Consider the following 26,372-nt stretch of genomic DNA (forward strand, 5'->3'; position numbering starts at 1 on the left):
GGAAAGGAATGGAATGTCTCAGCCCAGCAAATAAAGCCTCTCACGTTGAACACGGGTAATACTCGATCTTGAACTTCAAGGAAAGCAGAGAACTTTGCTCTTTGGATGACGCATGCGCCTTCCAACCCTGGGGACCCCGGCAGAGCCCAGCTCTAACTTGCTGTGCATTAGGTGCCCACCATATAGGAGTTTGTTCTCAACCTGTCTGCTGACACTGCAGTCCGTCCTTCACAGCATCTGTGACTTTAACCCCAGTGGTGTCAGCAGCATGCCACCCTCAGACTTGTGCCAGCCAAGAATATGTTGCCAGATATGCCCTGGAGCAAAGATCAATGGTAAGAACCATCCATGGGGAGAACCACTCCTGTAGGCTGGTGAACATGCGTATCCTGCATGGGTGTGTTTAGAGAGGTCAACAGAGACCTAAGAGATCTCCATGGTAACTACAAGCTATCTATGGATCATTTGCTGCATACAGCTCTTCATTAAAGGGACTCAGTAAGATGTACTTAAAGGCAAACTACAATCAGAAACTATGAACAATGCATTTTCAGAATTTCATATTTCATTCTTTTTTCTAAGTCTCTGCTCTGGCCTGCTTAGTTTCCAACCTGAACAAGTGCAATTTGAAGAGCAAAGCGTATTTCACTGTATTTCCACTATGTTCCCCACAGACCTGGCCTGACATATGGGTCATATGATGAAACACACACACCCGTTGGAATTGAGACACCCTGTTGGTGGTGCTTGTCTGTTTACAAAGCACTTTCACACTTTGGTTCTGGTGAACAATCTTCTGAGAGTGACAGGAGACCACAAGCATTCGCAGGAAACAAGTTCAAAGCGCTAACATGGCAGTCCCAGATCACCCTGTCCACAGCAGCTCCAAGACCAGGGCCCCCGTCTGCGGACTCCTCACACAGACTCCTGCATGAACACAAAACCTCACACTTGGCCATGGCAAAGAATAGTCCTTCACAAGTGTTCAAGATGTTGTTGAGAAATGAGTTCTCTGGTTTATTCACCCAGAAGTAACATGCTGAAGTTGTAAACAAATTCAAAAGAAGATGCTGTTTGTAAAAAAAAAAAAAAAAAAGCACTGGCTGACTTGTTCCATGTAAGGCACCCTTTGCTACAGTCATTCTATGTAGGATGCCATTTGCTACAGTCACTGGACTAATTGGAACCACATTTTTTAACCAATAAAGTGTACTTTTCCAGAGCTTTGGTAAGCTCTATTTGGGTCAGATGTATTTCCACCCCTCCCAACTCTTTTTCAAAGTGGGTTCAGTTATAACTGATGCATTTTTGAAATCAAAGTTGACAGCCTGAGAACTTTAGAGAAAAACAAGAGGATATCTCAAGATCAATACTTCCTTGGCTGCCTGCAAGTTGTTTCTTTTTTGCCCTCTTTTTATTTTTTGATGTGCAATTGATAAATAAGGATGCACCTAATCAAATGTAAAGATATTTTCTCACTCTGAAGATTCCGTGACCATACAAGCTCCACCCTGGTTTTCCTAGAATTTACAGAAATTAGAGAAACCAGGAGAGGGAGAGAGAAATGGAGGGCGGAGAGACGTCATCAAAAATAAACCCCTAACCTGAGAAATTCTACCCATTTGGAATCATGTCCTGGAAATGGTTAGGTATGACTTTATAGTAGGGCACATAAACATGAGCTAGAATGCAGACCATTTTAATTGGCTGGTAGTTGCAAAGCATTCCCTTTCATGAAGAGCAGGTAGCCCTGCCACTGTGCTATTCCAAGCCCACCCAGCAGTCACTCCCACCATCCACATTCCCAGGGATAAGTTGGAAATCTCTGGTCAAAATCGCTCCAGCTTTTATGCAGCCGGACTCCTTCAGAGGACTCTGTTGAAGCCCTTGGGATACTGTCCTCCCAACCTAGCTCCTCTCCAAACAGCGCAGGAGAACTGAAACACGAAGCAGAGCCTAGGGGAAAGTCACTCCAGGGGCAAACAGCAGTGCCGAATTGGGATCCAGGAGACTAGCGCCCTCCTAGGATCACTTTCTTTTACTTGTTCTCCAGGATCAAGAAAGGTAGGGTTACCCTAAGCGGTTCGATTACCCGTGATTTCCGCCCCCCCTCTGGAAAAGCTACAGAGCAATCAAGCACAGACATGTGACGCTAGTCACCAGCAAACGGGAGGAGGTTTTGGCAAGCCCTGTGCAGGCTGGCTCGTCGGTTACCCACACAGAATTTAACAGGAAGAACCAGCCCAGGTACCAAGAACCACCCAGACGGTCTCAGCCAAAACCTGTGTTTCCAAAGATCTAAGAGAGAAGGACAATGTTCTAGATCAGTCCCCAGGGGACAGAAGGTCTCATGCTGTCAGCGTGAGACTCTCAAGTGACCCAATATGAATATAGCTCTCTGCTGCAGAGAGAAAGAAGAGGCTGGCTACAATGAGGTCCAGGCAAAGCTGTAATTGATATCTTAGAGATGAGACCATTACTGGCCTCTTGGCCTCATTAGCAGTAAGGGACAAGCTTCTAGAATGCACCATGCATGTCTGAAGCGAGACTCGCCTGTTCCACTTGGGCACAGTCCCTCGAGCAGTCCTCCTCACCCCTCCCCTGCCACCTCTAAGATCTAGCCATTTAAGGGCCTTCATCCAAATTCTCCCCAGAGCACAGACTAGGAGCCAGTTTTTAATGGAATTCCCAAATCCTGTGACCCCAGGAAGCAGGTGTAGGCCTCTCAAGACCACAAGTGGCAATGACCATCCTGAGCCTGAAAAAGCCTCCACCAAGGAACCAATGTCAAGGTCTGACAAGACTGGGACAAACATTGGGCATAGCAACCTGGCTGACCCTTGCCACCTCGTGTGTGACTCCCAGCTCCACTCTGTTCCGGCTTCCTGCTCATAGAATCTGTGGGAAGGCAGAGGGCGATGGCTCAAGTGGCTGGGGCTCTGCCAACTCCTGGGGAAGACCAGGTCTAGCTGGATCGAACTGTAGGCTTCTAGCTTTGGCCTGACCCAATCCTGGGTCTTGCAGGCATTTTCAGAATGAATCAGCGGATAGCAGCTCTCTCGCCTATTCAATGCAAAGACTGTTGTTCTAGAAAAAGTACACTTTTTCATATGAAACTGTAGCTTTTATGGAAATCCAACTTTGAAGTATGAATAGTTTATAGAAACAACTTGAGACAAACAATTTCAAAATTCTGGAAGTTGGTGGAAGTGTTTGCCCTGTCTTGGGCGGGGGGAAGTGACCATTACACTGCCATTTTCTGCAGAAGTCAGTCACCTGAGCCTTGCTTCCTTCCATTCTCTTCCAGAATCCCAGAAGCCACGGGATCACTAAAGCTGGGGCATTCTCCTTGCCCTGCAACCCAACCGCCCAGGAGTCACTTTTCAAATATTCCACAACGTCTGGGATAGGAATCATCTACCTTGAAGGGTTTGGTCTACGTCATGGCCTTAGCAAGGTGCCTCCCCCCCCCCCCCCCCCCCGCTAGAACAGGCTGCTGGCACTTCCAGTTTTTCTGTGTGCAGCTGGTCACGCAGCTCGGTGAAGCCCAAGCCAGGGCACTCCACAAAACTCCCCCTGCCCTGCCACACCCCTCAGCTCCCCAGCCCAGAGTCCGGCTTGTTGTTGCCAGGATGCGCTGGGCCGGGCAGGGATGAGTCACGAGTTTGCAAACGCTTAGGGTACGCAGTTTGCTAAGCCGGGCTCCGGCCCTCTGAGGCCTACGGCAGTGCCTTTTTCTGCGGGATTAGCGTTCGAAGGCACTGGACCTCTTGCCGGACCCGAGCGAGCATCTCACTCGTGCCCCTCCGAGCAAGATCTGCTAGGACTAAGCATATTGCTCCACCATGGAGGCGCCCTAGAGACCACAGACATCCCGAAGATCCTGGCACCTAACACCAAGCTGGCAGGGTCGCTTGGGTCCACCCTGCGATGAGGAAGCGGTTCGCCCCGGCCCGCCCTGCCGTCCGGCCGAGAAAGGCTGGCAGAGGGTGGTGCGTGCACAGCCCCGCCCGAGCACCTGCACGCGCCGGACTCTGCAGGCGCTGCCCGATGCCCCACACTGCAGCCCCACGGGCAGTCCGAGCCCAGACAGTTCCCACAAAGCCAGGCTCTCCGGGCCTGCTCCCCGCTGCTCACCTCGCTTCGGATCACTTGCTCGGGAGGCTCCTGCCGAGGTGGTGCGGGCGCCGGCGGGGCGGCGGCTCTGCCCTCAAATACGCCCGGCCCTGCCCGGCCCGGCCCTCGCGGGGCGGCGCCCTGCCCGCTCGGCCTCGCCTCCCCTACACCGGCCACCGAGGCTGGACCTCCCCGAGGGCACAGAAGTCAGGGGGACAGGGATAGGTGGGACCGTGACGCAGGCGGTATCCATGCTGCCCTGCCAGACCCCACGACGGCTCCCAGGACGCAGACTCGCGCTGCGGGCGAAACTGCTGTCGGTGGGCGCGTCCTCGCCGGTTCTGCTCACCTGCTGGTCCTAACCGTGTGTCCTTACTTCTTGGACTTGACCAGAAGGAACCCAAGCGTACCACAGGAATGCGCAGTGACTGGGTCCATGAGATCCCCGAGGGAGTGTGCGTGGAGGGAGTGGGGACACCTCCCAGTCTCAGCCCTCCTTCGGCTTGCTTCCCACTGCTGGTGCATACCTGGCTGTCAGGAAATAGTTGATGAACAATGCAGGAACAAATGGATGTTTGTGCAGATTCTGGAGAGACCTGCAGAACAGGGAACCGCTAAACAGGTGTCTTTGATAGGGCATCCCTTTGGCCTAAAGCTGAGCCCACAGCTTGGGGGCACCTGCAGCTTGGCACACCCTCATCTCGCACTAGCACCTGGGTTCCAGTGCCCTTATTGATTCCTGTTTCCGGTCAGTGCACCCCCAGGGAGGCAGTGGTGACGGCTTTAAGTGCTTGTGTCCCTGACACCCACTTGGGAGACCTAGACTGAGCACCTGCTCCCAGTGTCAACCTGGCCAAGCTCCAGCTACTGCAGACACTGGGGAGTGAGCCAGCAGATCCAAGTTCTTGCTTCGTCTGCCTCGCTGCCTTTCAAGTCGAATGCATAAATAACAAGGCCCTTTTGATCAAGGCAGGATTAGGACAAACATGGTTATATGAACACTTGGTAGAATAAATGGCCAAGCTGTGGGAGAGGTGATATTTACCGGTAGCATCTAGCTGGCTAAGAGGTGAATGTAATGGTTTAGGATATTCAAGACAGATAATCTTTTCAGATAACACCAGCTAGTACTCACCAAGCACAGACTGAGTATGTTGCACCATACCTAGTATTTTACCTGCACGTGGAGGGTAGCTATTATTTTTATTTCCACTTTAGAGATGAAAAAGTGAGATGCAACCCAGATCATAACAGATATCAAGTAGGAAGTGAGTCAGGGTCTAAGGTTTTGGAAATGGGATACTTGCTATTGAATAGATGGAAACAGGAAACAGAAGTCAAAAATGAGAGAATGCAGATCTGATCCTACCAGGCCATCAAAAGACAGACGATTGAGAAGTTGGAAGGGATCATCCAGAAATGAAAGAAAAATTGCCCACAAGTGGAATTACCTCTGAAAGAACCGAGGGGTGGACGGGCTCATTCAAAAACAAAAGATGTGATTATTTTCATGTGATTTGAAATGCAGATGCACACTCAGAGACACACACATAGGGAGACACAAGGAGCTCATCCACCTGTTGGTCCCCTTTCCGATTGCCAGCAACATCCAGGGCTGCACCAGACCAAAGCCAGCAGCCTGGAGCTCCAGCCAGGTCTCCCATGTGGGTGGCAGGAGTCCAGCTATTTGAGCCATCACCTGTACCTATGGCATATCCAGGATTCAAACAATCTCTAGGCGTTCCAAGCAGTGATGCCAAACACCTGCGCCCAGAACTGCTCTGATGTTCCAATGTGGAGCAAGCAAGTTTCCCATCTCATGCTGGACTGTGTCTGCCTTCAAATGGACGTGAGAAGAGCCCTGGGCCTGCCTGAGCCTATATATATGTTGGAGCTTTGGAATTTGGGGCTGGGGAGGAAGGGGAGCAGAGAAAGGAGTGAGGACAAGGGATTGTCACCACAGGTCTCTGTCTAGTCTCTGTGGCTTGGGTCCAGCCCCAGGGAGGAGGAAAGGGGCTGACTGTGCGAAGCTCTGAGGGGGAGGCCCTGGAAGCCTGGGTGACAGCGCAGTGTGCAGGCGGGAGTAGCCCTTGTTCTCCCTGTGCGCAATCACCAGGCTGGGCTGGCTCCTAGTGGATATTCAGAGCCAGTTACCGCCCTGCTGGGGTGGGGACGGCGCTCCCAGCATGGAGGACTGCTGACGATGCTTTAGGGAGGCAATGGGACTGTCCTAAGGATACACAGCAGACCTTGTGGCTGGCTGCTTTGTGAGCACAGGGCTGGGAGTAGGGGGTCATTGAGCAGGGGAGGGACCATTGCAGGTGCAAAGACAGGGACTGTGGAAAGCCCAGGAGTAATCCCGTGAGACCAAGGAGGCCTGACCAGAACTGACCAGTGGGTGCTTGTACCTGACCGTGTGTTACACTTGCTCTATGTTTAAGGCAGTGGTTTGCTCAGAACCCACAATGGAAAAAGGAAGTGTGATCTGATCTCACTGACACGACAGGACCCAAGCAGGCTTCTTGCAACGTCTGAAATGTGTGCTCCCAAGGATACAGAATAAGGTGCATCCAGGCATCATGCAACAGCATCCAGGCAGAGACTGGCTTATCCTGATGCTGTTCCCAAATAATTCCTACTTTCCCTGAAGCAGCAAGTATCTGGTCACATAAAAAAATATGTATATATATATTTTAACATTATTTCTTTAACTTTTATGTGTGTGTGTCTTAAAGATTTATTTAGTTTTTATTGCAAAGTCAGATATACAGAGAAGAGGAGAGACAGAGAGAGAGGAAGATCTTCCTTCTGATGATTCACTCCCCAAGTGGCCGCAACAGCTAGTGCTGTGCCAATCTGAGGCCAGGAGCCAGGAACTTCCTCCAGGACTCCCACACCGTTGTAGGGTCCCAAGGCTCTGGGCCATCCTTGACATTTTCCAGGCCATAAGCAGAGACCTGGATGGGAAGTGGGGCTGCCAGGATTAGAACTGATGCCCATATGGATTCTGGCAAGTTCAAGGTGAGGACTTTAGCTGCTAGGCCCCCACGCCGGGCCTCACATAAAAATATTTCATTTATCCCCCCCGCCACATGGCAGGGAGATGCCCAGGTCTGGCATCCGCATGGAGAGCTCTGAGATGTTCTGGTGGCTGGCATGCTCCCTCCTCATCCCCTCTGAACTGGCAGGCACAAGTTACCATGTGCCTGGGACAAGAGAAACATGCCAGCTCTATCTGCAGAGGTGGCCTTGCCCCGTGCACCTGCTGGCTCATCTCAGTACATGACTCATCTCTGGGCATCATAAAGGACTTATCCACGAGAGTGCCCTTTGATTCTTAGGAAAATGCTCGAGATCTTACGACTTTGAGTCATGAGGCCACTTGACCAGGTGTGGCAGCTCAGGGTTGGCTAACTAGTAATAAGAAAGACGGAGGGTCAACAGGGCTGCTATGGAAACAACGGATGAGTCACACTCCTGCCTTTGCTTTTTACAATGGTTGGTCATTTCAAAGACAGATAAACCCCAGGTTCTTGCTAATTAGAGGGCTTCCCACACCGGAATCTGAGGGGACATCCTGTTGGCTTCACGTCCTTGCTTGAACATCCCTGTGGAAACTTCGGTGCCAACTTCATGCCCGGGAGAGCTAACAAAAGGAACTTACAATATGATCAGGGTGTGCCTGGGAATTTACAATCTGGACATACTCACTAAATGGCTCATTCATACCCAACCCAAAGCCTATACATATATGCGTCTTCTAAAATAACTATAAACAGCAGTATCATAAAGCCAATAAAAATATCATTGAGTAACTTTTATGTATGGATCACTATGCTATTCGAAATAAAGGACAAGCCCATAACCCTTAACCAGGAGACAGGCTGACTTTTTTTTGAAAATGTATTTTCTAGAGAGAAGGAGAGACAAAGATCTTCCATCTGTTGATTCACTCCCCAAATGTCCACAACGGCCGGACGCAAGCTGATCCAAAGCCAGGAGCTTCTTCCCCGTCTCCCATATGAGTGCTAAGACTTTGGGCCATCCTCCAGGCTTCTCCAGGCAACAAGCAGGGAGCTGGATGGGAAAAGGGGCAGCTGGAACATGAACTAATGCTCACATGGGATGCTGACTCTGCAAGGCAGAGGATTACCCTGGGGAGCCACTGTGACAATCCCCAATAGGCTGAGTACTACTGATATACCTGCTTTTTGAATCTGATTTAAAAAAAAAAAAAAAAGATCCCAAGACAAGTGTCTCATGAGGAGGGAAAGGAAAAACTTGGAAGAAATTGATGGAAGACAGGAAGATCTATAAGGCAGGGGAACTTTGACTGGAGAAGAAGAGAACACGGGGCCCAGTGCGGTGGCCTAGTAGCTAAAGTCCTTTCCTTACACTCAATGAACACAATGAAAAGATCCCCTGTGGTAAGGAATAAGGAGAAAGGAAACAATACATTGGAGGAGAAAGCAGAGCCAAAACTTTTAAGAGTCATTTTTTAAACAAGAAAATGGAACTAAAGAGGAAGAATAAAAAACAGAGAGGAGTGAAATAGGAAAGGTATGGAGGCAGGCGTGCCCTGTCCGAGTGCCTGGGCTTGCGACCTGGCTCTGCTCTCCCCGCTCCCGGCGTCCTGCTCAGACGGAGGGCTGCCTTCCTGGCTTTGCCCTCTGCAGGCCCTGGCTGTTGCAGGCAGTTAGGGAGTAAACCAGAACATGGAAGCTCTGTCTATCTTTCAGACAAAATGAAAAATACATCAAATAAAAGTATGAGTCCTTCTAGAACAAGGCAGAAAAGAGATGAGAAGTTTCTCCAGAAACTAGCACAGCCATGGGTTAAACAAGGAAAGCATCTCCCAGGGAATATCAATCAAAGGCCTTATGATCGCAAGTGCAGGCAGACCTGGCAGGAGGAGAGCCGGGTTCTGTCCAGGTTCTCCCTTGGGCCCCGGAGCATGCAGCTGTGTGTCTGAGCAGTGTTACATTGCCAGGTGACAGTGAGAAGCTGAGTCACACCACGGGACATGGGACACGGGACACGAGACCTCTCTGTGACAATTGCTCCTGAGTTGGAAAGGCAGACACATGGTGGCAGAGCAAGCCTGAAGCAAGGACTGGATGTCATGGAAACAGTTTTTACGCTTTGAAGACAGCAACTTAGTTCCAGGACAAAACATTTAGGGTTGTTCCCTGGTTCTACCCCGAGTTGTCGGCTCTCATTCCCACGACATTAGCAGGGACCTAATATCCACCTTAGCCATCAAACCACCCCCTTTCCAGCTCACTGAACAGATGAGTTCATCAAAGCGTGGCTCACAGGTGCTGGTGCTGTGGCACAGCTGGTTAAGCTGCCATTTGGAATGCCCACATCCCATCCTGGAGTGCCTAGGATTGAGTCTCACCTCCACTTCCAATCCAGCTCCCTGCTAATGCATCTGGGAAAGGAAGAGAAGATGGCTCAGTCAGCGCGGGAGACCTGGGTGGAGTCCTAGGGTCTTGGCTTTGTCCTAGCCCAGAACGCAGGTCTTCTGCGGCCTCCCTGGAAGTGGTGTGGCTTGCAGAGCGCTGGGTCTTGCAGGTGCACCAGTCAGAACTGGCATTCTGGGCTGTCGCCATGACTGCTCTGCTGGGACTCATGTTCTAGGATTTTCCCATAAAGCCCAGACTACCCATCCTCCTCTTGGGTGCAGTCTCTTCAAGGAACTTGGTGTTGGGTTGCCCAGATCTGTGACTTTCTGACCTTCTACCCACCCAGTGTCCATGGCTCCAACTGCGTTCTCACAGAGCTCACCATGACTCCCTGTCCACAGCTCATCAGGCCCTCGGCACATTCTGCTCTTCCCTCTTCTCTGCCACCAAGTCAGGTTATATTCCCTGCAAGAACATGGGCTGGTGTTGCAACGAAGTTGGGTGAGTTCCTGTTTGTGATACCAGCATCCCATGTCGGAGTGTTGGTTCAAGTCCTGGCTGCTTCACTTCCAATCCGGCTCCCTGCTAGCATAACAGGCAACAGAAGATGGCTCAAGTATTTGGGCCTTGCCACCCATATGGGGAGACTCTGGTGATGTTCATGGATTCTGGCTTTAGCCCAGTCCAGACCTGGCTGCTGTAGCCATTTGGAAAATGAATCAGTGGATTGAAAAACTTTCTCTCTCCCACCCTCTTTCCCTGTCTATTTCGAATAAACTAATCTTAAGTTGATGAAAAAGAGAAGTAAAAGAAATGTATTTTTTTTTTTTTTGGTGCAAAAAACATTTGAAGGCCACGCATAATTTGTTTCATAATATGCATTTTCCAAGAAGGTCTCTTGCAGGCTGGTTTGCTCTGACTTTGTCCCAGCTATTATTTAACTAGAACAGTCCAAACCCTCCCACTTGCCAGCCTGAGCGCTGGGGCTGCTGGGAGTGCATCTACCTACTGATAAGCATCTCTTCTGTGCTGCAGGCCTCCAGGGCTAACTGAACCACAGGCCTGCCAGGCTGCAGCAGGGTGGGGCTGAACAGGCCTGACAGGACAGGCACCTGCTGGGAGGGTCTTCCCGTTCTGCACGTTACCAATGTGCTGTGCATATTACTGCTTCTGCCGGCAAGCAACTAAAACCACCAGCCTGGGACCCACCTTCCCACCCCACCACCCCATTCCCCACCTGCCGGGGAGATGCGGTTTGTGTAGAAAAATCCCAGGACGTGGAGGAATTCCTGCTTGCTGCACTTTTGAAAGGCATGCCATAGGCTCTGAGTCCACAAGGGCGGCCCCAAGGTGACCATCATCACGGAGAAGCCGGAAGCTGTAGGGAAGCTGGTTTGTTGTTAAGTATTAAAGTCTGTTGACGACCACAGAACCTTCTAGGTTGCAGCCTCAGGGTGAGGCAGCAAAGAGTGGCAGGCTTTTTTTTTTTTTTTTCAGCAGAGGACTGATACTTTATTATTCAAGTTGCTCAGTCAAAGCTCTCCAAATACCTTGGTTGTTGCCAGCAGTCATGACATTCACGCTGGTGAAAACCTCCCACAGAGTCTGGTCAAGGGCCCTATTAATGCCAGATTGTGAGTGTCTGTAGGCCTGAACCTAGCCCAGCATAGACTTGGAGGGATTCCATTGATAAGGACAAGAATGAGCACTGAACCATGGTCGTGAATAACAAAGAAAGAGTCTCAGTTGGGTAGCTGATGCCTACTGATTGACCCGCATAAAGTCAACATCCACCTGCTGGGTGTGGTGTTCCAGGAAGTACGCTGTGGAGTTATATCGCCCTTGGAGATAAACCATTGTGTCAATTAGAGCCATCATCCCTGGCCGGCCTCTGCTGCCCATTCATTCAGCCATTCCTCCACTCCTTCGTGTCAGCGTTTGTAATTGTGTCTGCTGCAGGCACTCCGACAGAAGCAGAAAGTCACATTGCCTGGCCTCAAGTGGACCCCTAACTGATGGATCACACCCAGTCACCCCCCCCAAATACATACACACACACACACACACACACACACACACACACACACGAACACACACATTGATGTAGAACATGACAACCGCTGTAATGGAGAAGCAGGACACAGGCTAGGGAGAACCAAGCAAGAAATCATTTACTGTCTTTAAAGAAGGGAGAGCCGGGGCAGGGCTGATGGGAATGGCCTGACCAAAGCCACCCAAGGGTCAGGCTGGCAGGTGTGGCAGCAGTGATAAGAGAGAATATTGGCACTGGGTTTATTGTGTGCCTCGAAGAATTCTGGGCATTTTGTCTCCTTTAACTCCTTCATAACAACCTTATAAGCTCAAGATGATCATTTTCCTTATTTTGTGAATGAGGAAACTTGGACACAGTAAGCCAAATAACTTGGTCAAGGTCACACAACCGGTAGGTCTGTTTTGACACCAAACATGGTGCAGGTAGGGCTCAGCCTGTGATGTGGACACCTCCTGCCCACGCTCTCCTGGGACCCAGGAAAGCAGGTCGGTTAATGACCTTTTGTGCTTTTTTTCTACCATGCTGGATTTGCCTTGAGTGGCACATGCAAGGACTGGATGAATGGATGACAGAGGGAGGGAGGCAGAGGAAGAAAGACAGAAGCTAGAAGACCAATTAGAGCCGATTGTGTATCCAGGGTAGTGGCCATGGAACAGGACATTAGGAAGGTTGAGAGCTGGGTGGAAAAAACACCTGGCATGTGTCCTGGTGCCCTAGGCAGAACTGATAACTGACCATGGGCAGATTGCTCTTGCTGCGGCCAGAGGCTGCCTCAGAATCCTCAACACGGTGCTCCGGGCAGCATTGGTACACCAGATTCCATCTATGTGCAGTCCCTGTTGAGGTAGCTATTTCAGAGACAGACTCCAACAGGACTCTGTGGCACATAGGAAGTTTGAGTTTGGGGCAGGGATAATCTAATGCTTTCAGACTTGTCTCAATGGCAATGAACGCTGTGGATAGCACTGGAAAGCAGAGGAGTGGGTTGGGAGAGACAGCTGGGAGTTTGGAGCTGGACGGGTTCAGATCTGTGGTCGGCCGGTCGGACAGAGCATCTGAAAGTGAACCCATGGCTGAGCTCAGGAGAGACTCCAACTGGAACTGGGACAGGAGAGTGTCAATGAACTTGGAAAGAAACTGTTATTCTGCAAAGGGAAATAAGACAGAGGAGGCTGAGAAGGGAACTTTGTTGGCCCCAGACCCTGAGTGGTGAGAGGAGAAGGAAGAACGTGCTGGTAAGGAGCCCCTTCCAGACGCAAGTGCTTAGGGGCACTGGATACTGCAGGGCTGTCAAGAACAACAGCGAAGGTGGCCACTGGGATCCAGTTTGGGAGGGAAACTTGTAAGCAGTGTGCTATTTCTGTGTTTGTTTTGTTTTGCTTTTTTTTTTTTTTTTGAAAAAAGAAATTGATTTATTTGAAAGCAGAATTAAAGAGAGAAAGAGAGATCTTCCATCCTCTGATTCACTCCCCAAATGGCAGAAACTTCCAGAATTAGGCCAGGCCGAAGCCAGGAGCCTGGAGCCCTGTCTGAGTTTCCCATACAGGTGGCAGGGGCCCAAGCACTTGGACCATCCTCTGCTGCTTTTTCAGACACATTAGCAGGGAAAGGAGCAGCCAAGTTTCAAACTGATGCTCATATGGGATGCCAGTGCTGCAGGCTGGGCCTTAACCCACTATGCCACCTCACAAGGCACCTGGAAGGCAATCCTGGGGAACAATATGGTAGAACCCAGTGGGGGGACAGGGAACGGGGGATGGCGTGGGCATGGGCATGAGCTTGTGTGGTTTGGTGACTACAAAGATGATGAGGAGTAGGAAGCAATTCTTCTAGATGTTTGGAGGTGGGTTTCAGGGGGAAACCTGAGCATGTGAATAGCTGTGAGACAGGCTTAGGGGTTCAGGAAAAGAAAGGCTCCCTTCAGGGAAGGGGAATTGAGGGCAGGAGAAGGCAAGGAGAGATGAACAGAGGAACAAGGAGGAGTTCGTCTTGGAAAGAACAGCAAAATTTCATGGGACTCTATGATTGTTGCTGTTTGGTTACTGTCTTATCACTAGTGCCCAGCAAAATCCCAAGCATTGACTGGGCAGGGCCCAGCAAGGGCTGAGTGCCACCAAGGAAGTGCTGAGACACCAAGAAGAGTCAGGAGGGCCGACATTGCAGATGAGGGGGGTGGAGCCACCGATCTCAGCTGGCGATTAGGACACCAGTGGAGGATGGGGACAGCGGGGAGGGACTGCGGATCACGATCTAATCTACCTAGAAGTCACAGAAATGCTCTTTCAGAATCCTCACTCCTAAAGCAAAGGAAGGAACGAGAGGCAGCTGTTGATATTCCATTGCAAACAGGAGTAGACCTCAAAAAGTTTGCGGAAAATGTCATGCAACGGGTCACTTTATTTTAGTATCAAAAGATGTTAAAATCTATGCATACCGGGGATCTTTTAAAAATTCATGAAAATTGTGTACTGTGAAAAAATTACATCTGGAATGGGTGCTTTACAGTGGAATTCCATTTTGTATGGGCTTTGAAGTTCTCTAGTATGTTCTAGAAGCCTTCTAGTCGAAGCCCACTCGTTCATGAGTGCTGTGGTGCTCCATTGTAATTTTCTCTCCTTTCATGAGCAGACACCCAAGGCAGCTACGAGGGAGCCAACTCTACATCCTAGCATTTCTCTGCTGGGCTGAAGATTTCAAAACAGCTGTGCTTCTTTTCTCAAAATGTGACCATGTCAGGAAGGCAGGGAGATGGAGTTGCTTCTCCTTGTGTCTTTCTTCCCTTGGAATTTCACTTTTTTTTTTTTTAATGTTTTTTTCATTTGCTACAAGCCCATGGGAAACGGAAGCTACACACCTGTTTGCCAAAGCCACACTAGCGGCAGCTCCATCACATCCATGCCTCTTTATCATGAAGACAGTGTTGATATGGAAAGGTCATTCCCATCCTTTGGTGATATCGATGCTGAGTCATTCTGTTCCTTCACAATGGCTACTCTGCTTGTCCAAAGGGCAGGTGTTTCTACAATCAGCAATCCCTAGGCTGCAGAATTCCCTAGGTGGCTCTCTCTGACAGCATCCCTCCCAATCCCCTGCCACAATTTCATCTGTCCAACTGAGCATGGACTCCAGCTAAGGAATATCAGGCACCCTGCCAAAGACAGACCAGGCCCAGGTTCCCCCTTTTAGAAGGGGGGAACCCCTGTTTTTCATGTGGAATGTAAGAGCTAAACCCTGGCCTTCTTAAGGCCCTCAACACAGATTTGGAATTCTGAGGAGAAAGGACAACCCAAACCGGTGTTGTGGCAAAGCACATTGAGCCACTGGCTGCAACCAGGGTACCCACATCACAGGGCTGGTTTGAGTCTGGCTGCTTCACTTGCAACCCAGCTCCCTGCTGATTCCCTTAAAAAAAAAAAAAAGACAATTCAGCAAGGTTTTTCCTTAGAAATCAACTGACCTTATGGGAACCCACAGTTCAATGTCCCCCCAACTCTTCAGGAAGCAGATTCCAAGGAAATCTCATGACCATCATTCCCAAGCCATAGTCTTGTCAAACACAATGCCAGGAGCTAGCAGTTCCTTCTCTTATTGTGGTGAAGCTCAAAGCACATGCTCTGGGGCGGGCATCACAGTCCCTCCTCCTGATTGCATGACTTTAGAGGCGTTTATCACGTTTCCAAGCCAAAGAGAACCCCGGGGCCAGCGCCATGGCATAGTAGGCCAATCTTCTGCCTATGGCACTGGCATCCCACATGCACGTCACTCCAGGTCATTGCTTAGCAGTGCAGGTCGGCTCAAAGCCTTGGGCCCCTGAACCCATGTGGGAGATCTAGAAAAAGCTCCTGGCTCCTGGCTTCAGAGTAGCCCTGCTCTAGCCATTGCAGCTGTTTGGAAGGTAAACCAGCAAATGGAAGATCTGTTTGTGCCCTTCCTTCTCTCAGCAACACAGCCTTTCAAACATCTCTCCCGTCCCTGTTGTTACAGGTGCATGTCCCTAAGCATTTAAGCAACCAGTGTCCTCCCAGTTCCAGTGCATACAGGGAAGCCATCAAGGTTACCCAAGCCTCTGAGCATGGTTTATGGGCTGAGCTGGCACTAAGGACTTTCACAACCAGGAGACTTGCTTCAGATGGGTAGCAGGTCACATCCCCAGGGAGCCTCTGTGCTTGCAGGTGCCATAGGTGGCCCCTTGTTACTGGAAGCCACACACACTCCATGCGCCTGGACTGATACAAGTTGGTGGGGGGCACTGATAAGAAGGTATGATGAGGGACCCAGCTCTCATTTCAGCAAATATCTCAAATGTGGACAGCCTGCAAATGGGGCCTTGAATGCAGCCACAAAGTTACACTTTCTGGAGGTGAAGGAGAAAACGGTAATCATACAAGTTCAATTTTAGAATCAAAAATTAAAGCCAACTCTAATTTTAAAATCTGATTTAGTCATTTATAAATTGTAAACATTCTTCTGAAAACCTCACATTGAAGTTAGCTAATAGGAAAGTGATTGGAATTCAGTAAGTCATGCTATGCCCCAAAACTGGCATAGAGTTCTAAGACCCAAGAGTAGAGGAGGCGGCACCATTCAGGAAGAGAAGAGTTTGTTGGGGGAAATTGACACCCAGGAGTGTAGGGAGCAGGGAGGGAATATAGGGGCTGAAGCAAGATTTTTCCATGCAGCATGGCAGGTGGGAGAGAGAGATGTACAGATTCTATCAGGCAGATGAGAGTAGACATTAGTCTTCCAGATGCCTCTCTCTCTAAGTTTTGTGTCTCCTCCCCAAGTGGATTTACTCCTCTGATGGGCCCCTGGCAGGGTGAGAAAGACCTATTCATTCATGGTATCAGATGCTCCTCAACTTACCATGGCGCTGCGCCTCCATAAACCTACAGGTACTTGGAAAAACCCTAAGTTCAAAGTGTTGAACACACATAAGCTACATCTTGGCAGAGCATCATGGAACATTTCAAATGATTGCTATGTTCCCCTCAAACCTAACAAAAGTCAGAAAAATATAACCTCACCACCGCAAGTTGCGGAAGAACACGTATGAAAAGAGAAGTAATAGCAGAGCTGGTTTCTCCATCTGCGAGAGGAAATACATCTCATGGAGGAGAAGCAGGTGTTTGGGGCAGTGGCTGAACAGCTGATGGGACACCCACTTCCTGCATCAGAGATACAAGTCCTGATTCTCAGCTACCAAGCCAGCTTCTGCTAATGCACACCCCGGGGCTGGGGAGCAACAGGTGATGGCCCAACATTGCTGTCTACGTGAGAGACCCAGAACCAGTTCTGGGCCCCTGCTTTTGGTCTGGTCCAGCACTGGCTGTTGCAGGCATTTTGGGGGGAGGTAAGTAAACCAGCGACTGAAAGGTGGATTAGCAATGAGCTGGATCAAAAGCAGAACAACCAGTTCATGGATTATCTTCACGTGGGATGCTGGTGTCATAGGCATTTACCCTCTATGTCATATCACTGGCCACACATGGCCAGTTTCACACAACTGCTCAGTGACAAAGTCACGATGTCCATGCCACAACTTGATCGTCCATCATCTCCATGTATGGTAAAGAATGATGAAGGCGACCAATGGCAGGGCAGTGAGCCCGCCACAGCGAGGGAACCTCACCGGTGCCCCCGCAGTACTGAATCCTACAAACACTAGCAGGAGCTTCCCCCTGCACAGGCATTGCCCACCCTCTTACCATGTGAGGGGCACGGGGGCTACTTCAGCCCACACTGGAATCAGATTGGCCTTGTTCTAGGGTTCCTGTGGGGCCCCCTTCGCCCCTCACCCCCACCCCTGTCCCCACTCAGCTTCTGGACCTCTACCCTGTGCAGGAGGAAGCCAGCCTTGCCCAGGCACACCTGCAGCCCCGTGCTCTCAGCTGCTCCGCGATGACTCAGTGCCCTCACGCCCTGGCCTTCTGCCCCCGCTTCATTTCAGGAAATGATTTCCAGAATGCTTTTCTTTCTTTATTTTTATAGAGTTGTTTATTTTTATCGGAAAGGCAGAGTTACAGAAAGAAAGAGAGACACAGAGAAAGATCTCCCATCTGCTGGTTCATTCTCCAAGTAGCCGCAAAGGCTGGAGCTGAGCCAATCTGAAACCAAGAGCCAGGAGCTTGCTCTGGGTCTCCTATGCAGGTGCAGGGTACCTAGGCTTTGGGCCATGCTCTGCACAAGCAGTGAGCTGGATGGGAAGTGGAATAGCCAAGACACAGACTGGCACCCATATGGGATCCTGGCACTTGCAAAGTCAGGATTTAGCCACTAGGCTGTCTCTCTGGGCCCCCATGTTAAAGGCTTTTTCAAACAAGCCTGGAAGAAAAAGGCAGCTTTTAGGGAATCTGGGGCAGGAGACAGGAAGTCCGCTACTGTGCATGGCGCTGCACCAAAGCATGCTTTCAACAGGTGCAGTCCAAGAATGCTGACAGGAACCTCCCGTGAAGAGCTTGAGGGCCCAGCATGTCTTTATGCCTACTCAAAGGATTCCTAGAGTGTGGGCAACAAACTTTTTCATAATGTAACTTTTTCAGGTCGATCTTGCATGAAGTTTTAACATTACTTCCGAAAAATTAAAGAGGAGGGCCCAGCGCAGTGGCCTAGCAGCTAAAGTCCTTGCCTTGCACAACCTGGATCCCATATGGGCACCAGTTCTAATCCCGGTGGCTCTGCTTCCCATCCAGCTCCCTGCTTGTGGCCTGGGAAAGCAGTCGAGGATGGTCCAAAGCCTTGGGACCCTGCGTCCGCATGGGAGACCTGGAAGAGTTTCCTAGATCCTGGCTTCGGATCGGCAGCACCAGCCATTGCGATCACTTGGGGAGTGAATCATCAGATGGAAGATCTTCCTCTCTCTCTATCTCTCCTCCTCTCTGTATATCTGACTTTGCAATAAAAATAAAATTAAAAAAGAGAAAAATTAAACAACTCTCAAATATATATTTTTAGTTAAAAACTTGCTTAGCATCTACTCCTTAATAAAGTCAATATTTGAAAATGTCTTGATGAACAGAGAATTGGATTAGCCTAAGTCGGTCCATTGCCATTGCCCATCAATCTCAGTCCTCCTGCTTGGTCCATTTGCACAGGGTAAACAAATATTTTAAAGCTGCTTTCTTTGTCATTTGCCTATTCATTAAGCAAACCCAGGCTTCAAAAGGAAATACAAGAACATTGAAAACTACCCAAATCCAGCAAATTTCCTTTCCTAAATATAAAATGAAATATCCATAGTAACAGAGAGAGAGAGCTTTTATTTGAGAGGAGCCGAGAGATGGGAGGGACAGCGCCCTTCTATTCATTCACTCCCCAAGTGCCTGCCACGGCTGAGACCAGGCCTGGCCAAGGTTGGAAACAGGAAACTCAGCCCAGGCCTCGCACAGCGCGTGGGAGGAACCCAGCCCCGTGAGCCATCAGGGCTGCCTCCCGCTGTCCTGTCTGCAGAATGTGGGAGTCAGGGGCTGGTGCCAGGCGCGCCATTGAGGGCTGCAGGCGCCAAAATCACTAAGGCAAACTGCCTGGCCTTAATCCAGAGCTGGTTTTGGCAAGCAGAAAAGCCCGCATGGCAGGTGACACATCCATTCAGAATTCTCCACTGAGGCATGACAAGAACGGGACGCAAGCAGCCGCTTCTGAGCCGCAGCACCGGCTAAGCTGGGTACGTGGGAGTCCCGCAACAGGAACCCACCCAAGCACCCAGAGCAGATCTATAACCTCAAACTAGAGATGGGAGGGATGCTGGTGATGGAAAGCAGCTCAACAAAACTTTCTGGAATGCGGGACATGGGTGATATCTTGATAGGAACAGCAGTGGTATGTCAAAGCCAGATGTCAGAAAGGTTAAAGGAAATTATTGAAAAGGTACATTAAAGGGCCCGGCACAGTAACCTAGTGGCCAATGTCCTCGCCTTCTCTCCATACATCTGATTTGCCCTTCCAATAAAAATAAATTTTTTTATTTATGAAAAATGGAATAAAAAAATAAGTTCTTTTTGGTGCATAAAGGTTTTGAAGTCAGAGAATCAAGATGGCGGAATAGGGAAAGGACACGTTTAAACAGATGGAAAAATATTAGACAGTGTGAAGCAGAGAGGGCACGCTCCAGGAAGTAGGAGAGGACAGAAAAACTTTGAAGTCCCAGCCTAGTTTTCCTGTAATGTATTGCCTATGAACTGTTTGGAAGACCTTTCTTACATTTTTAAAGATTTATTTATTTATTGGAAAGAGTGACACACACACACAGATTCAGAAAGGAGAAGGCGACCCACCCACAGGTTCACTCCCCAGCCGGCCACAATGGCCTGCAGCTTTGCCAGACCAAAGCCAGAAGCCTGGGTTTCTATCATGGACTCCTATGCAGGTGGGAGGAGCCTGAGTCCTAATGTCATCTCTCTGCCTTTCAAATAAAGAATCTTTTTTAAAAATTTAAAAAAAGGACATGAGGAATGCATAGTTTGAAAATAGTATACCTGGATTTCAAAAACATTTACATAAACGTACCTTTTTAAAAAAGATTTATTTATTTTATTGGAAAGCCAGATAAACTGAAAGATCTTCCATTCACTGGTTCACTCCCCAAAGGCTGCATCGGCCAGAGCTGAGTTGATCCAAAGCCAGGAGCCAGGAGCTTCTTGCAGATCTCCAGGTGGGTTCAGGGTCTGAAGACTTTAAGCCATCCTCCACTGCTTTCCCAGGCCACGAGCAGGGAACTGGATGGGAAGTAGAGCAGCTGAGACTTAAATTCGCACCCATATGGGATCCTGGTGTGTGCAAGGTGAGGATTTAGCCACTGAGCCATCAGACCAGAGCCCAAATTTTTTAAGTCTCTCCATACACAAATGTTAGAGACCGTGTGCCCAGGCTTAGAAAGGCACGCCTTTCTAAAGGGAAAGGGAAGGTGTCTAGTTGAGCAGCTGACACCTGTTGAGACACCTGTGTCCTCTACCACAGTGAGGCCTCGGCCTGGTGCTGCTCCTGAACCCAGCTTCCTGCCGAAGGCAGCCCCAGGAGGAAGCTGGTGAGGGCTCAGCTGGTTGGGTCTCTGCCATCCACCTGGAAGACCCAGCCCTCCCATCTCTCCCTGCCATCTGCCTCTCAGATTAAAAGAAGCAAACAACTCCACCCCTGTGAAAGGTATGCCTTTTGAATTCTTTTTTCAGAGCGAAAAATACATTCTTATCATGCCATCCACACAGCCTTGCTTATAATTGGCAAAATGGCGCACAGGCCCCAGAAGAGACCTGCCCCACCTGCGAAGTGCTGGCTGTTCCTTGTGGCAGAGGCAACGGCCCGAATACCAGGGGACAGGCCAGCCAGTTGGGTCCCAGACCCACAACTCCAGGGCAGGAACAGGAGTTTGTCCAACGGCAGAATTCCTCATCTTCCTGGTTGCACCCTTTCCTTTCTGCCTCTCCCACCATCTTGCATCTGCTGGAAGCCTTGACTGCTCATGGGGACCATAAAGTGGTCTGTTCCCAAGGCCTGGAGGACCCCTGCAGGGCACTGCCTGGGGAATTGGTTTTGAGCTTTGAGGAGGGCAAGCTAGGTTCCCTCAGACTGTGGTGCCTGCCGTCCATGCACTCCTGACAGCCTCCCCAGGATTGTTGATCCGTAACAAGCTGGAGTTACATTAACAAGCTAATTCTTGCCTGTGGCACTGGTATCCCATATGGACATTGGTTCATGTTCCAGCTGCTCCACTTCCCATCCAGCTCCCTACCTGTGGCCTGGGAAAGAAGTAGAGGATGGCCCAGTCTTGGAACCCTGCACCCACTTGGGAGACCCAAAAGAAGTTCCTGGCTCTTGGCTTTGGATTGGCTCAGCTCTGGTTGTTGTGACCACTTGGGAAGTAAACTAGCAGATGGAAGATCTTTCTGAGTCTCCTCCCTGTATATCTGCTTTTCCAATAAAAATAAGTCTTTTTAAAAAATGTGTTTGGAAACAAAATGTTAGGAAAAAAGAATTTCACTCTAAAAACAAACACTTGAATTGTGTCTTCTTGAGTCAGAACCCAAACCAATCATACCCTGAGAGCTGACCTCAGTCCCAGCCCAGCTGCCTCTGCTCTCACAAGTTCTGTCCACCTGGTGGAAGTTCAAGACCAACAGGAGTAAAACTTGCTGAAGTTTTAGAACAGCTGAAGGCTTGGAGGAGGAGTGCTGACAGAGAGGTGGCTTCCCAGTTACACTGCCTGACCGTAAACCTTTTCATTGACCAAATCTGATGGCCTGCCACCACCAGAGCCTTTAGATCCCAGTGAGGAGATCTCAAGGGGACAATCTAGCTCCCTATAAAATTGACTGCTGCCACTGGGGGCTGGGGACAGACTCGGTTTTTATTTCTTCTCTCACTGCTGGCCTCAGAGAAGTGTCCTTGAATCGCTGATGGGTTCTGCCTGTCCTGTCCTTTTGGTTTCTGGTTATGTCGCAAGAATGTGCCCCAACAGCCTCCACACCCAAATGAGTCAGCCCCAGCTTTAATGAGTTCGTGTTTTCCGGGCTCTTCCAGGGGAGGGGTTGCTCGCTGACTCCAGCCAGGTGCTGCCAGGCCCTGCACGGTTTGGTCCTTGGGTGAGCCGGTGTGGGAGTGAAAAGGGCTCCCAGCACCCATGAGGACAGAGGGACAAGGCAGGACTGTCACACCCCAGCAACTGTGCCCCCTGTGGCCCTTCCCAGCTGCAAGCAGCCAGCACGTCAGAGGTGGGGAAGAACTCCCATGTGGCGAGAGGACATTGGCTTCCACCTGCTTCCTCTGACCTTGATAGATGGCCTCATTAAAAAAAAAAAAAAGCTTTGGCAGTCATTGGCATTATAAGCCACCTCCTGCAATGCTGACATTCCAGTCCTAGCTGCTCCACTTCTGATCCAGCTCCCTGCTAATGTGCCTGGGAAGGCAGCAGAGATGGCCCAAGTGCTTGGGTTCTTGCCAGCCACATGGGAGGCCCGAATGGAGTTCCAGTCTCTTGTCATTGGAACTGGTTATGGAAAACCTCTCTCTCTCTCTCTTTCTCCCTGTAATTCTGCCTTTTTCAAATGAAAATAAAATACATCTTAATAAGAAAATAATTCAAAACCTGGCATGATAGCCTAGTGGCTAAAGTCCTTACCTTGAATGTGCCAGGATCCCATATGGGCGCCGGTATCCTGGTGGTCCTGCTTCCCATCTGGCTCCCTGCCTGTGGGCTGGGCAAAGCAGTCGAGGACGGCACAATGACTTGGGACCATGCACCTGCATGGAAGATGCAGAAGAAGCTCCTGGCTTCAGATGGGCTTCAGACGGGCTTCAGACCAGCTCAGCTCTGCCCATTGCAGCCACTTAGGGAGTGAATCAGCAGATGAAAGATCTTCCTCTCTCTCTCTCTTACTCTATGTATATCTGACTTTCCAATTGAAAAAAAAATGCTTTATTAAAAAAAAAGAAACAAATTCAGACTTCCTTGCAAAAATGCATGCACCATGTGTTAAGAAATGAGCTGCAATAGCAATTTTGGGAACAATGATTTTGAAGAACCTAGTGTTTTCTGCCTTTTGTAATTCCTGCCTTAATTGATTGACTGGGGGCTGTGTGAACTGCAGGCCTGATAGTCTACATGAACCTGGCAGGTATCTAGGCAGACAACTCCTCAGGAAGGAGGTACCTAGTGTTTGATAAGATCCACCGCCCTATAGCTCATCAATTTGTACTTTGTAAAATTTGATTTCTTCAAACCCACCAATGGGAACCTGCTAAATCATGACTGTATAATGAATAGCCTGAAATGTATAAGAACACCTGTGCTGTTCAACGGGGGGGTGTGGGAGGCCTCTCTCTCCTCTTTTGCCCTCCCTGCTGATCTTGCAGCAGCCTCAGCTGGGGCTGCTCCTCCCCTGCCCAGCCCTGCTGGGAGAGGCGGCTGGGAGACCTAGGTTAACCTGAATAAACCACCTTTATGCCTTAGCACCGACTTCAGACTTGATGATTTTCTGGGGATTACAAAATTTGGCACAACAATTTCACCCTCGATCCTTCCACCCTGATCAACCATGTAATCATCATGAAAAATAAAAGAAAGCAACAACAACAACAAAAAGAAAGAAATGAGCTGCAACAAGAGCAGACTTCACAGTAAGTCCTGTTACAAGGGGTTCATCTGCACACACCGCCCACGCCCGCGCTCGGGGCTGCCCCAGGGCTGACTCATCTCACCTGGAACAGCTATGAGGCCTCCTGCTCCACGGACAGGCAGGGCTCCACCAGGCCCTGTGCCCCAGCTACAGCCTAAGCCCGTGTCAGAATCCACTCCTGACGCGTGCTAGCCAGGCAGCCAGGCCTAGCCTCCAGGCCAGTTTCTCTCCTGCTGGGCCCCAGGGAGCCACACTTGGGTCTGGTCCTGGCCCCCACAGAAAGTGTAGGCCGAGTGAAAGCTAGTGCCAGACAGTTCCTGGCTCCTGACCACACCCAAGTGTTGGTTTGCTTGGTTGGGGCCAGGTTCTTAATGAATGCGATAGTTTCCACATTACAGAGATACCCCAAGGACAGTACCGGGAAATCCTCCCTTCCTCCCTCCCCAGCTACTAGCTGTTGCATTTTTGCCTTCTTTGCTTTTGCTTTGTCATTCTCTGCCTCTGGTTCTGGCCCCTCCCCGTGCTTTCTCTCCCTAAACCATGTGAAGAAAAGGCACAGATATGATGCTCCTGACCCCCTATTTGTGTCAGTGTATGTCTCTTTCACAAACAAGAAATTCTTTTTTTTAGATAAAGATTTATTTATTTTTATTGAAAATGCAGATTTACAGAGAGAAAAGAAAAAATATCTTCCATTCTATGGTTCACTCCCAAATGGCCACAAAGGCCAGAGTTGAGCCAATCCAAAGCCAGGAGCTTCTTCCAGGTCTCCCACACAGGTGCAGGGTCCTGGGGCTTTGGGCTGTCCTCCACTGCTCTCCCAGGCCACAAGCAGGGCGCTGGATGGAAAGTGGAGCAGCTGGGACACGAACCAGCACCCATATGGGAAGCTGTGCTTGGATGAGGATTAACCAGTAGAACTAAAACAATTTTTAAGAGAATTCTGATGCAAAAAAAAATTGGAAACCTTGCATATTTGTTGGTAATGTATATTTCCCACGAGCTTTTGAAGACCTTCATATTTCAGTTTTTAAGTGTTCCGTATTTGAAAGTCAGAGAGCGTGAGCAAGTGAGTGAGCTTATTCACTTCCTCAACACAAGACATGTACTCGGTACCCGGGCCGCCATCACCTGCCTCTCACCGTGTTCCTAGGAAGCTGCATCAGAAGCAGAAGTTGGGCTCAGACCCAGGTACTCAGATATGGGGGACAGCCATCCACAGGGGAGCAAATCCCCTTCCTCCTGTGCCCTCATATTCTTAAAGTGTGCTGGCCGGTTACTTGTAGCATGTTTGGGTTTGTCTCATGTTTGCTCCTAATTAGATTCAACATATGCATTTTTGCACGACTGTCAGAATCGGTGTTGTGTCTCTGAATTGGAGGCACATGAGGCTGGGATTAGCTTATACCAACACAGTGATGTTAGGTTTGATGGCTTCTTTAAGGGGCTAACACTGGCAAGTTCCTATTTCCCCCTTTGTAATTGGTAAGTGATTTGTGGGAGCATACATTGCAACTGTGTTGTAGTCCTATTTCTTACCAAACTTTTGCTCACCGTTTTTTTTTCTAGCTTTCATTCATGATGTTATTTACTAATTTTGAGAGGCAGACAGTTCCCACTGTCTGATTCTCCAAATGCCCTCAAATCTCTGTTTGTTTGTTTGTTTGTTTGTTTTTTCTGCCCAAGACCACCGAGGAGGTGAGGCCACAGTGTTCCGAGTTGCAAGAACCACCTGGGACAGCTGATGAACCACCTGGGACAGCTGATGGAGCACATCCGTTTATTGTAAAGCAAGCACAACTTATATAGACTAGGATAGGTGGAAGGGCATCCCCTGACAGTTCTCTGACCTAACAATGACCCTGTAACTGAAGGCTAGAAGGCATGTCTATCTCTTTGGACCCTCCAACCAAGTCACAGGTTGTGTTAGACACATCTGGAAGCTGTGCCTCAGGTCACATGAATAAGCTGTGGGTCTCATTTGACATCTTAGAGTTGTTTTTCAAGGAAGTCCCAGCACAGCTCAACCAAGCTCAGAGAGGAGAGACTAGAGTGCAGCCTACCACTCTCACCTGCATGACCAGTGAACAGGCCAGGTGGAGGTCTCAGTTAGCAGAAACCATTGTCAGGGGGCTTCCCCAGGGACACAGTGTGCCGTGTACCTGTGACCTTACACATACGCTAAGCAGGCAGAGATCCAGGGGTGATCTCCTACACTCAAGGCCGGTGCTGAGCTGGGTAGAGCTGGGAGCCAGGAGCCCCATCCAGGTGAGTGGCAGGGACCCAAATAAATACTCTAGCCTTGCCGAGTTGCCTCCCGGGGTCTGCTTGAGCAGGAGGCTGCCATCAGGAGTGGATCCCTCTCTGATGGGGACACAGGTGTGGATTGCTGTGTCAGTCACCATTGATGGCGCTCCTCCTTCATCTTCCCAATGTGTTTCTGAGTTTCCCTTCATTGCCAGGCGTTTATGTCGGCACATATGCTCCTTGTATTCACTGAGGCATTAGCCATGGCAAGCCTCATTTTTCTTGATGCTTTAGTTGCCCCAAATGTGGCCAGTGGGAGCACCCACTTGAGTGGGTGCTGAGTTTCATTTCAGCACTTCCTGCTTACCACAACAGGTGTCCAAGTTCTTTCTCTGCTCTCCTTGTCCCAGATGCGGAAAGCAGCCATGTTTTAAAGTTCACTGA

At 49.7% G+C, this 26,372-nt stretch overlaps 1 protein-coding gene across 2 annotated transcripts in view; it reads right to left on the bottom strand.

Annotated features, from left to right (window-relative positions):
• LGALS3 (galectin 3) overlaps positions 1 to 23,937 on the bottom strand; it is a 31,858-nt gene extending 7,921 nt beyond the window's left edge. The window contains exons 1-2 of one of the 2 annotated variants that reach the window (XM_040968666.1): positions 23,764 to 23,937; positions 4,644 to 4,712 (exon numbers count right to left, since the gene is read on the bottom strand). The gene's annotated coding sequence lies outside the window, so the exon portion shown is untranslated. Of the gene's footprint in view, positions 1 to 4,137; positions 4,222 to 4,643; positions 4,713 to 23,763 lie in introns of those variants that run through there. The other variant, XM_040968665.1, reaches the window with a different exon arrangement.
• Positions 23,938 to 26,372: the final 2,435 nt, after the last annotated feature.

Source organism: Ochotona curzoniae, unplaced genomic scaffold, assembly GCF_017591425.1.
Source record: "Ochotona curzoniae isolate NIBS_2020 unplaced genomic scaffold, NIBS_Ocur_1.0 scaffold_4701, whole genome shotgun sequence".
In the NCBI taxonomy this organism is placed as follows: domain Eukaryota; kingdom Metazoa; phylum Chordata; class Mammalia; order Lagomorpha; family Ochotonidae; genus Ochotona; species Ochotona curzoniae.